Consider the following 13,323-nt stretch of genomic DNA (forward strand, 5'->3'; position numbering starts at 1 on the left):
ATACCATTACTAAAATAAGAAAAAAAAAAAAAGGTGTTGTTTCACAGAATCATAGAATCACGGAAGGGCTAAGGTTGGAAGGGACCTCAAGGATCACGAATCTCCAACCCCCCTGCCACATGCAGAGCCACCAATCTCCCCATTTAATACTAGACCAGGCTGCCCAGGGCTGTTTGTGCCCTATATGTATATAAATTGTATTCCTTATAACTTCTTTCCTCTGTGTAATGCATGATGATAGAAAATAATTTGAATTTTTTCTGATGACTAGATATTTTACTTCCCAAAGGAAATATGAGCATCAGAAGTGCCTATTATCATCTTTTCACATCAGCAGATACTATTTTGGCTACAAACTAATATACTGTGAATGCCTTGAACTATGCAAAATTCAGGCTGAATGCTACGTTATTGGGGACTGTAAGGTACCTGAAAGTCGTCAGCTATGAATCACTTTTTCTCTTAGTTCTTAAAAGCTATTCGTTAAATAGAAAATGTGTATAGTATAGTGGACATGCTTAATTCCTTGGGGAACTGTGCAACATGAATTCCTTAATTTAAACTATGCTAATTTCTACTCTACTGAATACTGTAGTGGTTTTGCTTGTGATCTGTTTACTGAAGTATCAGCATAGTTAAACAACTTTTAAGGGTAATATTGTAAGGTACTTCGGTTAAATGTGGTTCTCCCTTTTAGAAAAGATCTTTTTACAAAACAAATATATTTTTTCATTAATTCAGGACATATTTGTATGTTTTTGGATTAATAGCGTTGTGGAAAACTCTGAAAAGAAATCTTGAAAAGGCTAAGAGTATGTATAAACTAAGAAATTCTTTAATTATAGAATGAGTTTTCTTCAACTGCTTCAACTGTTACATACTTTAATAGATGGATGTCAGAAACGAGAATTTTCTTCTCAAGCAAAAGCATGCAATGAATGTGCAGCAGAATCTTGCTGCTTTTCATCCAGTCATGTTATTTGCAGTGTGGTGATTCATGTTAGAGATTTTGGTAGTATCTATTGTAGCTATGGACTTTCAAGTGTAGTTAAAATTAAGTATAAAAAAAGAAAAGAGAAGCAGTTTTAGTTCAGACAGGTAAGGGTGTTGAAAACCCAGATTCACAAATGAAAATGTTAACATGAAATATGTTTCTTTTCAGTTTTATTTTCTGATAAAACCCGAGTAGGTTTGAAATACTCTCTGTTCACCAGAGAGATGTCACCTTGCCCACAGCTTTGCCACTGCAAGTTCTTCTGTTCAGATTGGAAGAAACTACATCAGAAAGTACAATTAGTCTACTTCTAGTAAGCAATATCAGTATGATTTTTGCTGGCCAGTAAGAAACCTTTTACCTGTGAAATTAATTATATAGTAAATAATTATTATTGTCTTTGCATTCTTCTTTACTTTCTTTCTGTATTCTGATAAAAGAAGTAGTAGGATCTTTTTTGCTTCACCTTCATTATTTGTTCTATCATTAATATAACAGCACCTGAGATTCGTAATCTTGCTGCACATATCTTTTGAAATATTTTTGGCAATTTTGTGGCTTAATTTACATCTGGACTAGACCCAAGGGAAGTTCTTTTGATGCTGACTCCCTTTTCAGTGAGCTTGTTCCCTTAATCAGTGCTGAACCTCTCAGCGTTCTTGAGAATATTGGGACTGTATAATAAGCAGTTCCACTGCAGCCCACTTCACTGCCTGTAGCTTTGTCTTAGAGCAAATAATGCAGTGGGAAAGCAGTGAGAATACATAATGAGGTGCAGAGAACATATGTAAAATTAAAATCTAGACTACCTGTACTTCCTCTGCATTTTTCAGTCATCTTCACACTTATTCCTTCATGCTGTTAGAAATTCATCTTAACAGTCTGAAGCTCAGTTAGGAAATTAATATTAATTATGATGAGGGGCCTCCAGACTATTCTTAACAATGTGCATACTTGTAACTCCTCTTTACACGTTGGAGTATACAAAAAGAGCCTTCCTTCTCTTTCAGATTGCACATTATGCAATTGTAGAAAAATGAATTGCATTTGAGCATCTGTTGCAGTTAATTTCAGATGATTTCTACACATTTTCTAGATGCTTTTGAAAATGTTTTAATGTAATATTCACTAGAAATTAGCAATGCTAACCAAATTGATCTCCCAGAAGAAAAAACATCCAAAGCAAAATGTAGAGAGAGAAAATATAAAATGCCCAAATTGATCATCAGAGCATAAACTGGTCCTACAGAATTGTTATGGAAAGTTCTTATTTATCATGTCCAACAAAATTACAGTCTTTTTCTTGGCCTGTGCAGGTGCATATCATGCAGGCAGCCTGTTCTCAACAATAAACAGCAGCAGACTTGACTGATTTCCTTTTGTACTTTCAGGAACAACAAGGTGTAAAACAGCTGTATGGAATAGGAAATTCAGTCAGCTTGTCACAAAACACCATTCCTTAGTTGAAGTTATTTTCTGCACTTATACCAGAAATAATTTTGTATCTCTTGTATTACTGAGACCATAGAAAAGCTTTTTGAGGTGAGTTTTTTAGTTGAATAGTTCTGCCAGGCTTCCCATAAAGCTGTCAGTTTCTAAATAGGTCTGATCTAAATCAAACATACAGCAAAAATCTTCCATAATCTTCCTGTCTAAACCAAGGAAATTTGGAGAAATAAAAGTTACATCAAAAGCTCCATCACTGTTTTTTCTAGAAATTTGTTCATATATCAAACAGCCCCTCTTAATGACTCCATGCTTCTCTGCTATCAAAATTTTCGTATTGATTAATGGGCATCTTTTCTGACATGCAGAAAGGGAAGCTGTATGTAAATTAGAGGAATATTATATACCACAAATCTTCCAGATCAGTCATTTCTTTAAATGTTAATGTTTTTAGTGGACAGCAGGATGACAAATGTGAGCCAGTTTTGTGATTGTTACTCTGAACTGCTGAACATGCATAAAATCCCATGTGACACCTTAGAGGAGCACTTTAGAGGTCTTCTCTGTGCTCTGCCTATGACTGTGTGCTTCCCAGCAGCTGTTTTCCAGTCCCAGGAATGCAAAAGGGAGGAGCACAAGGGCCAGTTCATTGCTCCTGTTCTTATTTGCTTTTCTTTCTGTGATGTGAGTAATTACTAGTTACTGGATAATTGAATGTATGCTTTTTGTCACTACAGCAGTGCAAAACAGCCTCTGTCACCTGAGAGAATACCGTGTATAGGTTGCTGTGTAAGGGGAAGAATTATAAGATGCTTTTTCCTTTCATGAACTGTAACAACCTAGGCTACTCCAGCTTTCTGAATGAATGCCTCCTGAGTATCAATAGTTACTGTTTATTTGCTAATGGATAAGCTAAGTTATACAGAAACATGAATAGCACAGAACGCAACAGCATGCTCTTGTGATACACGTATCTTGTCTTGCAGTGTGTCATTTGCAAACGTAAACTATCCGTTTTGATTATTTCTTACGCAAAAATAGGAAAAAGGATTTTTTGTCTTCCAATTCTATTGCCTTAGTGTAACAAATCTAAATTCACTGTGATTATTCTTAAACATGGTTGGGTACTCAAATGCTGATGTTCTTGCTATGTGTCATCCATACTTGAAGGTGATATCCCAAGAAAAATCTGATATTTTGTCATTCTGAGTGTAGTCCATTGATCTATTTTTTTCCCAATTGGTTAAAAATAGCTCTGAGGCAAAATTCTACTGTAAAGGAATCCACTTGACACAAAAATTTTGACTGAGTGTGAGTATAAAGCTGAACAACAGCTTGGAAGAAAATGTTTGTTCACCTTTATTACCTTGGTGAGTGACACCAGGCATAGCTGAGCGGTCAAATAAAATAAAAGCCTTCTAGGCTTATTCTTGCAAGTACCACTTCCATTTCCATCAAAGACTCTTACTTGCCTCTGTTCCTAAATGGTGCCAGAGGCTGGTCCAGCTGCTGATTCCACTGTACAAGTCCTGTGAGGAATAGAGAGCTTCCTCTTCTACTTCAGCTGAATGCATGCATGAACGCTGATGCTTCTAACTTCAAGAAAGCTCTTTATGATTGACTATACAGCATTGTATAATCTACATTAGATAGGTTTAAGTCTTCTCGGTATTGCTGTGTTCAGTATTGCATTCTTCTCACCCAAGAAGAGAACTCATGTCTTAGTTTTCTTTGCCAATCATTCCAGCTTGGTGGGCACAATTTTGATTACAGTTTATACTTCATTTAATGTCACTATTCTGAATATTTTACCACAGGCATTTTTTATGATATTTTCTTCCATAATTATCATGTCATTCTTTTCTAAACAGAATAACCTTTTGAATTCATGTTTTCCATTTTCAACATTCTTCTGTAAGATCTGAGAGAGAAATACAAATTACTTCTTTCCATTCATCCATCCATCACAAGTCTGATACTCTGCAACAGTGGATCTTTCAATTTAGGTATATAATGTTAAAACTATATTCTTTCTATAAACTTTTAATTAAATCCCATAAAATGAGTGGGGAGGAAGAGTTACCATTGCCAGAGTGTCAGGGAAGAGAAGGATATGAGGGAAGTAACAGTCATAAATGAGATGTGATAAGTCTAATTTTGCAGGAGGTATGTTTTTCTACAAAGATATCCTCAATGCCAACATTCTTTGGTAATACAAAGTTAATAATATGGTGGCCTCAGCTGGAAAGGATCAGTGCATGAGCTTTATCTTCAGAGGCAGGAAACATTCTTCAAGCAGTGGCTAGCATCTGAGCCAAGGAGGGATTTTTGCGACTCATGTCAAAGGTAATCTGTTTTGTGTCTGTGTTTTATGAGAAGCACTAGTTTGTAATAATATTTATCATCATTTTGGCAACTTCTTGGTGGTAATTCTATCTGCTTACTTGTTTTGGGAAGCCCAGCTCAGTGAAGTAATAAATAAAACAGACAGCGCTGTGGCAAGGGCTAGCAGGATAATAGGAAGGTGTCTCTTTGAATTCCTTTCATATTGACAGTGCCTCATTTCCAATTTTGTGCAAATAATGTGAAAAAATTAGTAATGTCAGTCATGTTTCAAAGTGGAATGTTGCTGGTAAACATATTACAATACCATAAGAGTTTGTATTCCTGCTAGGATGGCATCTTTACTTCCTTAATTCGTTATTACAGACTTAGCTCTTCTTCTGTAACTGTATTTATTTTGCTTTTACAGAGTTTTCAAAATATCGCATAATTACTTTTCTATAACAAATTAATTGCAGAAAAGACAGTACTAGTGGTTCTTAATTGCTAAACAGAACACTTCAGTGTGGAAGAAGAGCATGAAATTTAAGTAATCGGTGAGTATTTAGAAGAATAGCAATAACAGTAGAAATTGATAGATAGAAAATTGTAGAAATCAAGTATTTTCTAATTTATTTTTTTCTGTTTTCTAGTTCAGCAGAATAGTAGTCATTTCCAGTACATACTAATGAGTCAGGAGAGTAAGTCATCCTTTCAAAAATAACACAAAATATATTTTTATTTACATCTGGTTTTTAACTGATTTTCAGACTGAACGTTAGGAAAAAATTATTTACCATGAGTGAAGTCAGATACTGGCGCATGTATAATAATATGTTTTAATTTTAGATTATCCCTGAAGTGGTGAGGCAGTTGGGCTAAATGATCTTTGCAGGTCCCTTCCATCTGATCTACTCTATTCTATTCTCTCCTAATTTAACATACTACCACTACTGTAAATTAAGCATGTACTACATCCCTTAAACCACGAGCCTTCTTAACACTGTCAGAGATCATATATTTGTGTTGTAGACGCAAGCAGGAACAGTTCAGCTTAATCAGGAGAGCAAGTGAATTCATCTCTCCAATAAGTCTTGCTATAAAAATTCCACAGAACTATGCCGAAACAAACAAGATATGTGTTGACTAATACACATGTTGTTTACAGGTCCCTCAATAGAACTTAACCCTCTTATCCTAAAAGTTGAATAATTTGAAAAAAATAATTTGGTAACTCACAATTCTCCTACTGATCATTTGTCAACCTGTCTATCTAGAACTTACTCCAAGTATGTAGGTATATATTACCAAGAATTTATACTGCTAAGTTTTAATAAGAGATTTTAAAAAACCCAAAAAAATGGAATCTATTTGAAATACAAAGAATACTGACAAAGTTGGTTGCACTGAACACGTGATCAATGTTACTATACCAAAGTGAATAAAATGGGTGAATAGTTCTAATGTAAAATTAACTGCCTCCCAATGCAGACCAGGAAAGCTTTCCTAATATTTCCTCTAAAATGAAATATATTGCATCGGTTCTTTTATTGGAATATGATATAGAACCTATATTATTCTTTTAGAATCCATATTTCTTTATTATCTCTGTAGTTTGGGGGGGGGGAGGTTGTTTTTTTTGTTTGTTTTGTTTTTTTTAAAATTTATGAAGAAACTCTCAAACTTACAATTGAAAGAATATGTGGAAGGATTCTAATACAGGACCAAGAGGGGAAACAAACAAACAAAACCACAAATAATGTGGGCATGGAGGCTAGAGTAGCTAGCTTTGCACCGGTCTCCTCACTATCTACTCAAGTTCTCATATACAGACATTCTGTGTGTATTGCTCACTTAATCATCCACAGCAGAGAAGTGATCTGGAAGGGATGTGAATGACCTCACGCTTGCCCATGTATTCACTAGAACAGCAGAGCTATTAAGGCTCAAAATTGTTTTGCTGCACCTGTCAGCAGCATATGAAGGACTGAGAGTCGAGCTGTGGCTTGTTTCTCAGTGCTGAAGCAATGCTGATGTCCCTCGCCAACACAGGCTTCATCCCTGGAATGAAGCCTGATGTGGAGCCATCACTAGGGGAATATGAAAAGTGCTGGATATGCACATTAGGGCTGAAAAGTACAATTTTAGTGGACTGTGTGGTGGGTGCTTGACATGTATCTAAGTTGTATTAATGATATCTTTATCAATAACTCAGCAAATAACATATTAAATAACGTAGTATAAGATCTGAACAACCTCTTGGAAAAGTTCCTGATTCTGCATGTATGTATTTTGCCAAATGAATAAATCCAAACAAACTGGTGTGTTTTCAGCATTCCCTGTCAGAAAACCAACCAAACCCAAGACAAAAGAAAAAAAAAAAAAAGGTGATTTTGTCCTGCTGATAGAATATAACAGCTCACCAAGGCATGGTCTTAACATAGCTCAATGATACAAGAATGGCTAACTTGTGGAATCATAGAAGCTGACATGATGGTGTCACACAGATGTGAGTTAGACTGTGCTGGCAGAATATCTAGTTGGTGGGGATTCTCCCTTTCAGTGATTGTGTTTTTGTTCCTTATTACAAGACTTTGAAGGAAAAATATGGATGAATACTCCTGTGTGTTCTTTGTGTTAAGACATTTTATAATGTTCTGAGAGAAATTAAGACATGAAGTAGTTTGGCTTTGTGGCTTTTTTGTTAAGTCTTAAAAAATGAAGTATTTTAACAGGCTTGTGCAGATACAAGAAAAGAAGTGAGTGAAGATAACGTGCGCAGCATGTTCTTAGTTTAACTAGCAATTATTTCTAAGAATTTTCTTCTATTACAGTTCTTGAACATAAGGTAATCACAGATAAATACATGACAGTGCAATGACAATCAAAGGTAGTATGTTGTGACTTGGGGTATGTGTTGAACATCTTCTTATGTTTAAAAATATTCATGTATCTGTTCTGATGCATTGACTTAGAACTTTTATATTAACTGTTTTAAATTAACTGTTCTTATTGTCTCCTACTTCCCAGGATGATTAATTAATAAAGACAAAGTTTTAGCTCAGTGGTAAATGCTGAGGTTTAAATAACCCCTTTATATATAATGTTGGGCTAAAATTTGTATCTAAGCAGTATTAAGTACTTGCAAACTGACTAATTATTAGTGCTGAAACAGTCACTTAATTAAACTGTGGTTATAGAAGTGCCCTGACTATAAATTCTCTGGCTATAGGCACAGTTCGTATTTAAAAGTTGTTGGAAGATGCTTATGTAGCATAATTACAAGGTCTAATATTTGTCTCCTTGATGGTTCTGATTCTCAAACTTGTCTCAAAATGAGCAAAGTTATTCTGTAAAGACTTAGATCTTTGAAAGTCTGTAGAATAAAAATTCAACAATATCCCTTTCTTTCTGCCTTCTTTAGGAAAGTAAAACAAATATCGTATGTATTCTCCCTCAAAATCTTGTATTAGTTTCATCCAAGAGCAAAACTTCTGTCCCAAACATAAAACATTTTGTCAAAGCATTAAGGAAACCCTTGATTTTCAGATTGTAGAAAGGCTAGTAACATTTCTGGTGCCCATAAAAATGAAATATTTTGAAAGGGGGTTACATAACTTGATGCTAGTGTAGAAATGTCTTGGCATACAAGTTTAATGGATTCACCTGTGGTGATGCTTGAGGGCAACCTCCAAGCCTTAATGCTAAACTCTAATTAGTGTAGACAGGATCACAGCACTGGATTTCAAGGGAATGTAAGATAACCTGCAGACAAATTATTACTGAAGTAACATGACAGGTCTTGACAGTATGTTCAAATCATTTACAAAAAATAGAAATACAGCCATTGACTCTGGTGTTTTCTAACAATTTGGCTACCATAATATTTTGTACCCAATAGGGTAGCTAGACTTCAGGGTAAGTACAGAAGTGGCACTGTAGCTGGAGGGTTTATGGTAATTCCATAAGCAGCAAAGTGTCTCTGCAAAGGAGAGATAAACAGCTAGTAATCCTTGTAATTCCCCAGTGATAGCCTATCCATCTCTGCTATAAATTAGAAAGCCCGGAGATTAGGGGCTAGGCAGGGTGTAGCTCACAGCATTAATCACAGTATTAGGACAGCAGTGTGCTCAGATTCTATGTCCAAAGGGCTGATATTTCTCTCTAGGTTAAAGTGACATGATGTAGTTTGGAATACATATTGATCAAACTGCCAATGCAATGCAATGTGGAGATGGGTTTGCAGAAGACGCTGTTATACACTTCTTAAAGTTAAGCTGTCAACTCTGGACTTGGAAGTAATGCATTTATTTTCACTGTGAAAGTTGTAGCTGTGGTTTTGTAAGGTCTTCCGGTTTCCAAACTGAGCTATATTTTTAATGTGTTTAGCATTATTTAAATGGAATCAGGGTCAATTTATCCTTAAATCTCTCAGTACAGGAAGAAAATTGTGCAAATATTTCTGGATCTCTTGGAATCCGTACGGGGCTGTCATTGCTGCACCAGTAATGTACCCATTGTTTGTGTACAAATTTCTATTCAGACATAAGCTGTGAATGCGCACCTTGAAATATTTATTATCATCTATTAGTTCATAGAAGCACATAGCTGAACTAAATACATTTCATGAAAACATTTCTTTGATAATGATATTTAATTGTAATGATGGCCAGAAGATCTCATAATAGTATAACATACATTCCAAATCCTATACAAACTTTTTAGAATTACATTTTTTAAAGAAACTTTATTCCTGTTTGTTTGTTTGATTTTTTTATCAGGTATGATTTAAATGTTCAGATTTTTGCTATCTCATTTCAAAGTCCTTTTGAATAAATTGTACCCTGGGAATGAAGTTACTCTGTACATTACTGTCACTTCAGTCTTCAGTGGTGATCTAGTTCAGTAATTTTTTTTCTGAAACTGGCTTTTTTATTGTTTTCAAAATATTTTTTTTTTTTTTGTGCTTACATGAATGGCAGTAAATTACAGGGCTTTTGAGATAGTGAAAGTGTTTCTATCTTCTTGCTTTAAGGTTTTCAAGGCAGTAAGGGTTCTTGTGTTGCAGTCATGAGAAAGACAAAATAAGGAATTTCTGGAGGAAGCAGCTTACTCATTACATTATGAAGGATGTTTACCTAGCAAAGCTAGGAATATGCCTTAATGCACATTTATAAGCAAAAAGAACATTACAACTGAAAAAGCTAAAATTATAGGGAAAAATAAAATTGTTTGTGTTTGTAGTATTTTGAAAGGGTATGAATTGCCATCTGATTGTTAAAGACTGATGGGAGCCAGGAAAGAGCATTGGCAAAACAAGCACCTTTTATCATCAATTTGGACTCAGCAGAAGCTATAGCAAATTTGGAGATTCAAGTAACTGCCAATAAATCTCTGCAAGATGGCAGCATTAGACAGAAGACAGTCTCAGAGAATGCTGACTCAACAAAAACAAGAGAGATGTTCATGAAAAAGCAGTTGGAGCAAATGCACCCTGTAGTATAAACGTAAAGTTCAAATGGATGCTATGGAGATAAGTGATCATGTTGTTTAGGCCTGTGGATCTAAAGCATAAGCATTATATTCCACTAGCATTTCTATAATAACATTGGATTGCATGGGTAAATGAATTTGTAGGTCCAGTATATTTCAATTTATTCAGTATTACATAGTCGAAGTGGTACTGCCACCGATTCCATAGCATCCTGAGTTCTGAGGTTTAAAAACTATACGAAAAGTCTAGTTCAGATCATCCTTAATATGAGAAATTTTAGTGTGGCGACTGATTACAAAAAATGTGGTTGATATTATTTGCTCTATTATTCTCTCATAGGAATTCTGTAGTTGAGGGGAAAAGCAGGTTTCCAGGGAAGTATTCAGCTGTTTTAAGCTATAAAACTGTCTTTTTTCTTTCTTCCTTTTTTTTTTTTTTTTTTTTTTCTCCTCGTGTAAGCTATTGTCCTATTCACTCTGCTTTATTTTCAAACTCAAAGTAAAGGGCATTGTAGCCCTTTACATGTGTTGTCATGTAATAGTAAAGCATATTATGCTGACGAACAGATGGCACAGTAAGCTTATGGAAGGATCCGGGTGGTATCCCCTATCTTTTCTGAATTTGATTTACTAACCTCTCTGAAGTTATTTGGGGAGTTTAAATCATTTATTAATCTTAATAATCTCCACGTTTGGCTTTTGAAATGTTTTTGATCCCTAAATTTGGGCATTTTATTGTAGTATAGCAGGGATGGATATATACATTGATTTTTCATTGGTTCTCTTGCACGTTACACACAGGTGTCTTCTTGAGGATTTAATTGATAGTAATTAAACAATCTTTTTCTTGCTCTTCACTACCAAAAAAAGTCTTAGTATCTGAAGCTGAGTCAGCTCTCTCTTTTGCTTAACCCTAAAAGAGTGGGAGAATAACAAGAGACCGATTAACGTTTCAGAAGTGGAGTTACAAACACTGATGGAGCAGGTGCTTGTAATGTGAGACACGATGAGATATGACCTCCCTTGTGCAGCATGGTGCCTGAGTTAACAAGTCTGCCCGAGACAGCCGTGCTGCTTCCAGAGACTTCAACCATTGCGTGTACAGTGGTCCTGCACTGTGCCATGTGGACTTACTCACATTGCAGATAACTGCCCCATTATATGACAGAGGCACACTCTCCATTCTGGTTATCATAGAATCATAGAATCACTAAGGTTGGAAAATACTTTCTTGATCATCCAGTCCAATTGTCCACCCACCACCAATATTTCTCCACTAAACTATGTCCATCAGTAAGATGTCTAAATATATTGAACTCCTCCAGGGAAAGTGACTCAACCACCTCCTTGGCAGCCTGTTCCTATGCCTTACTACTCTCTTGGAGAAGAAATTTCTCCTAACATCCAATCTGAATCTCCCCTGACACAACTTGGGGCCATTCCCTCTATTCATATTGCTAGTTATGCAGGAGATGAGGCTGACAACCACCACACCACAGCCTCCCTTCAGGTGGTGGTCGAGAGGAATAAGGGCTCCTCTGAGCCTCCTCCAGTCTGAACAATTCAAGTTCCCTCAATTGCTCCACATAAGACTTCTGCTCCAAACCCCTTGCTAGCTTCATTCCTTTCCTCTGTACATGCTCCAGAGCCTCAATGTCTTTCTTGTAGTGAGGGGCCCAAAACTGAGCTGTAGGTATCTTGGCTATATCCATATCTGGTTAACAGATGAAAATCTCTGTGTTAATTTAAATGAGGAAACAAAATTTTAATGAATGTTAAATAGGATAAGGGCTGTATGACGTTTTGTGTAAATGATCCTCAGAAAGTACAGCATGAGAACATGGAGCTGATGCTATCAAGCTGGTATACGATATCGAGTACTTAGGCTGAATTCCTCGTTGTAATTGCTCTGATTTCAGTGTAACATAACTGCCGTCCAGTCCAGGGAGAGGAGAGGATGTCACTAGGTAAGCGGTTGGTATTTGTATGCCAGGAATAAATAAACTGAGCCAGCAAAATGTTTTAGTACATGTCGAAATCTGCAGGTGTTCATTTATGCAAAATTGTGGGTCAAAATGTAGTTGCTGAAATGATGCATACATCAATAAGGCTGTGTTATTTCAAAGGGCCCACAAAATGCCTGTGAAAAGAATTACATGTATTCCTAAGAGATATTCCTTCAAACATGGTGCTCAAAGTCATTAAAAATTGTGATAATTCCTTCCTAATGTGCTCACTAACGGATATGTGCATTTATTTTCCAGGAGAATTTTAAGTCAAACAGTATAGATTACATACTCTTATTCATTTAAGTGTGATTACAATGTTAGTTTAAAATATAACTGTTTCTATCAGCACTGCAGATAATTTCAGGTTAGCAGCTGCCACTTGTCTCCCTTGAGCTGTTGGGCTTCTTGTTATGCTGTATCAGAAAGTTGTCACATCTCCATTATTAGGAGATCCTGCTGTGTTTGGGCTATTTTTATGCATAACTTGTGGATTCCTATTCCCTGAAAGAAGTTGTATTTTCTGAGTCAGGTGCGTTATTTGGAAAATCTCTTTCAGAAAGACTGGATGGTTATTGCTATACTTCATGGAGTTGGTTGGCTTTTTTTTTTCTCTCTCAGTGTTGTCTGGATGTTTGTGTTCACCAATGAAGTTCTCATTCCTGCAGTGCCCCTCATCCTCACTCTGCTGATAATCTATTGTATATTGGTTGAGTTTCACCTACCATCCTGAAAATTAAAACTGTTTTATCAGGTCATAGCCCATGCCACTTCTGGAATTTCAGCGTGGCCTTGCAGAAAGAAAGACTGCACTCAGTTTGCATCTTGGACAACTTCAGCTTGACCAATCTTATCCCTTTATAACGAGCATACAGAAAAGTAGAAAAAATAGCAAATACACTCATTGCCTTATTCTCCAGGGTGGGAAAGCAGTGATTTTCATTCAAGTGCTTAGTCTCTTCTCCTTTCAATTCCTGGACGTTCTTTGCCACATTGAAGTTCTACAAAATGTTGGGTTTTTTTCACACACTGGAAATCTTTTATAGATAAGAGTATTTTGAT

Source organism: Meleagris gallopavo, chromosome 3, assembly GCF_000146605.3.
Source record: "Meleagris gallopavo isolate NT-WF06-2002-E0010 breed Aviagen turkey brand Nicholas breeding stock chromosome 3, Turkey_5.1, whole genome shotgun sequence".
Taxonomy (NCBI): Eukaryota; Metazoa; Chordata; class Aves; order Galliformes; family Phasianidae; genus Meleagris; species Meleagris gallopavo.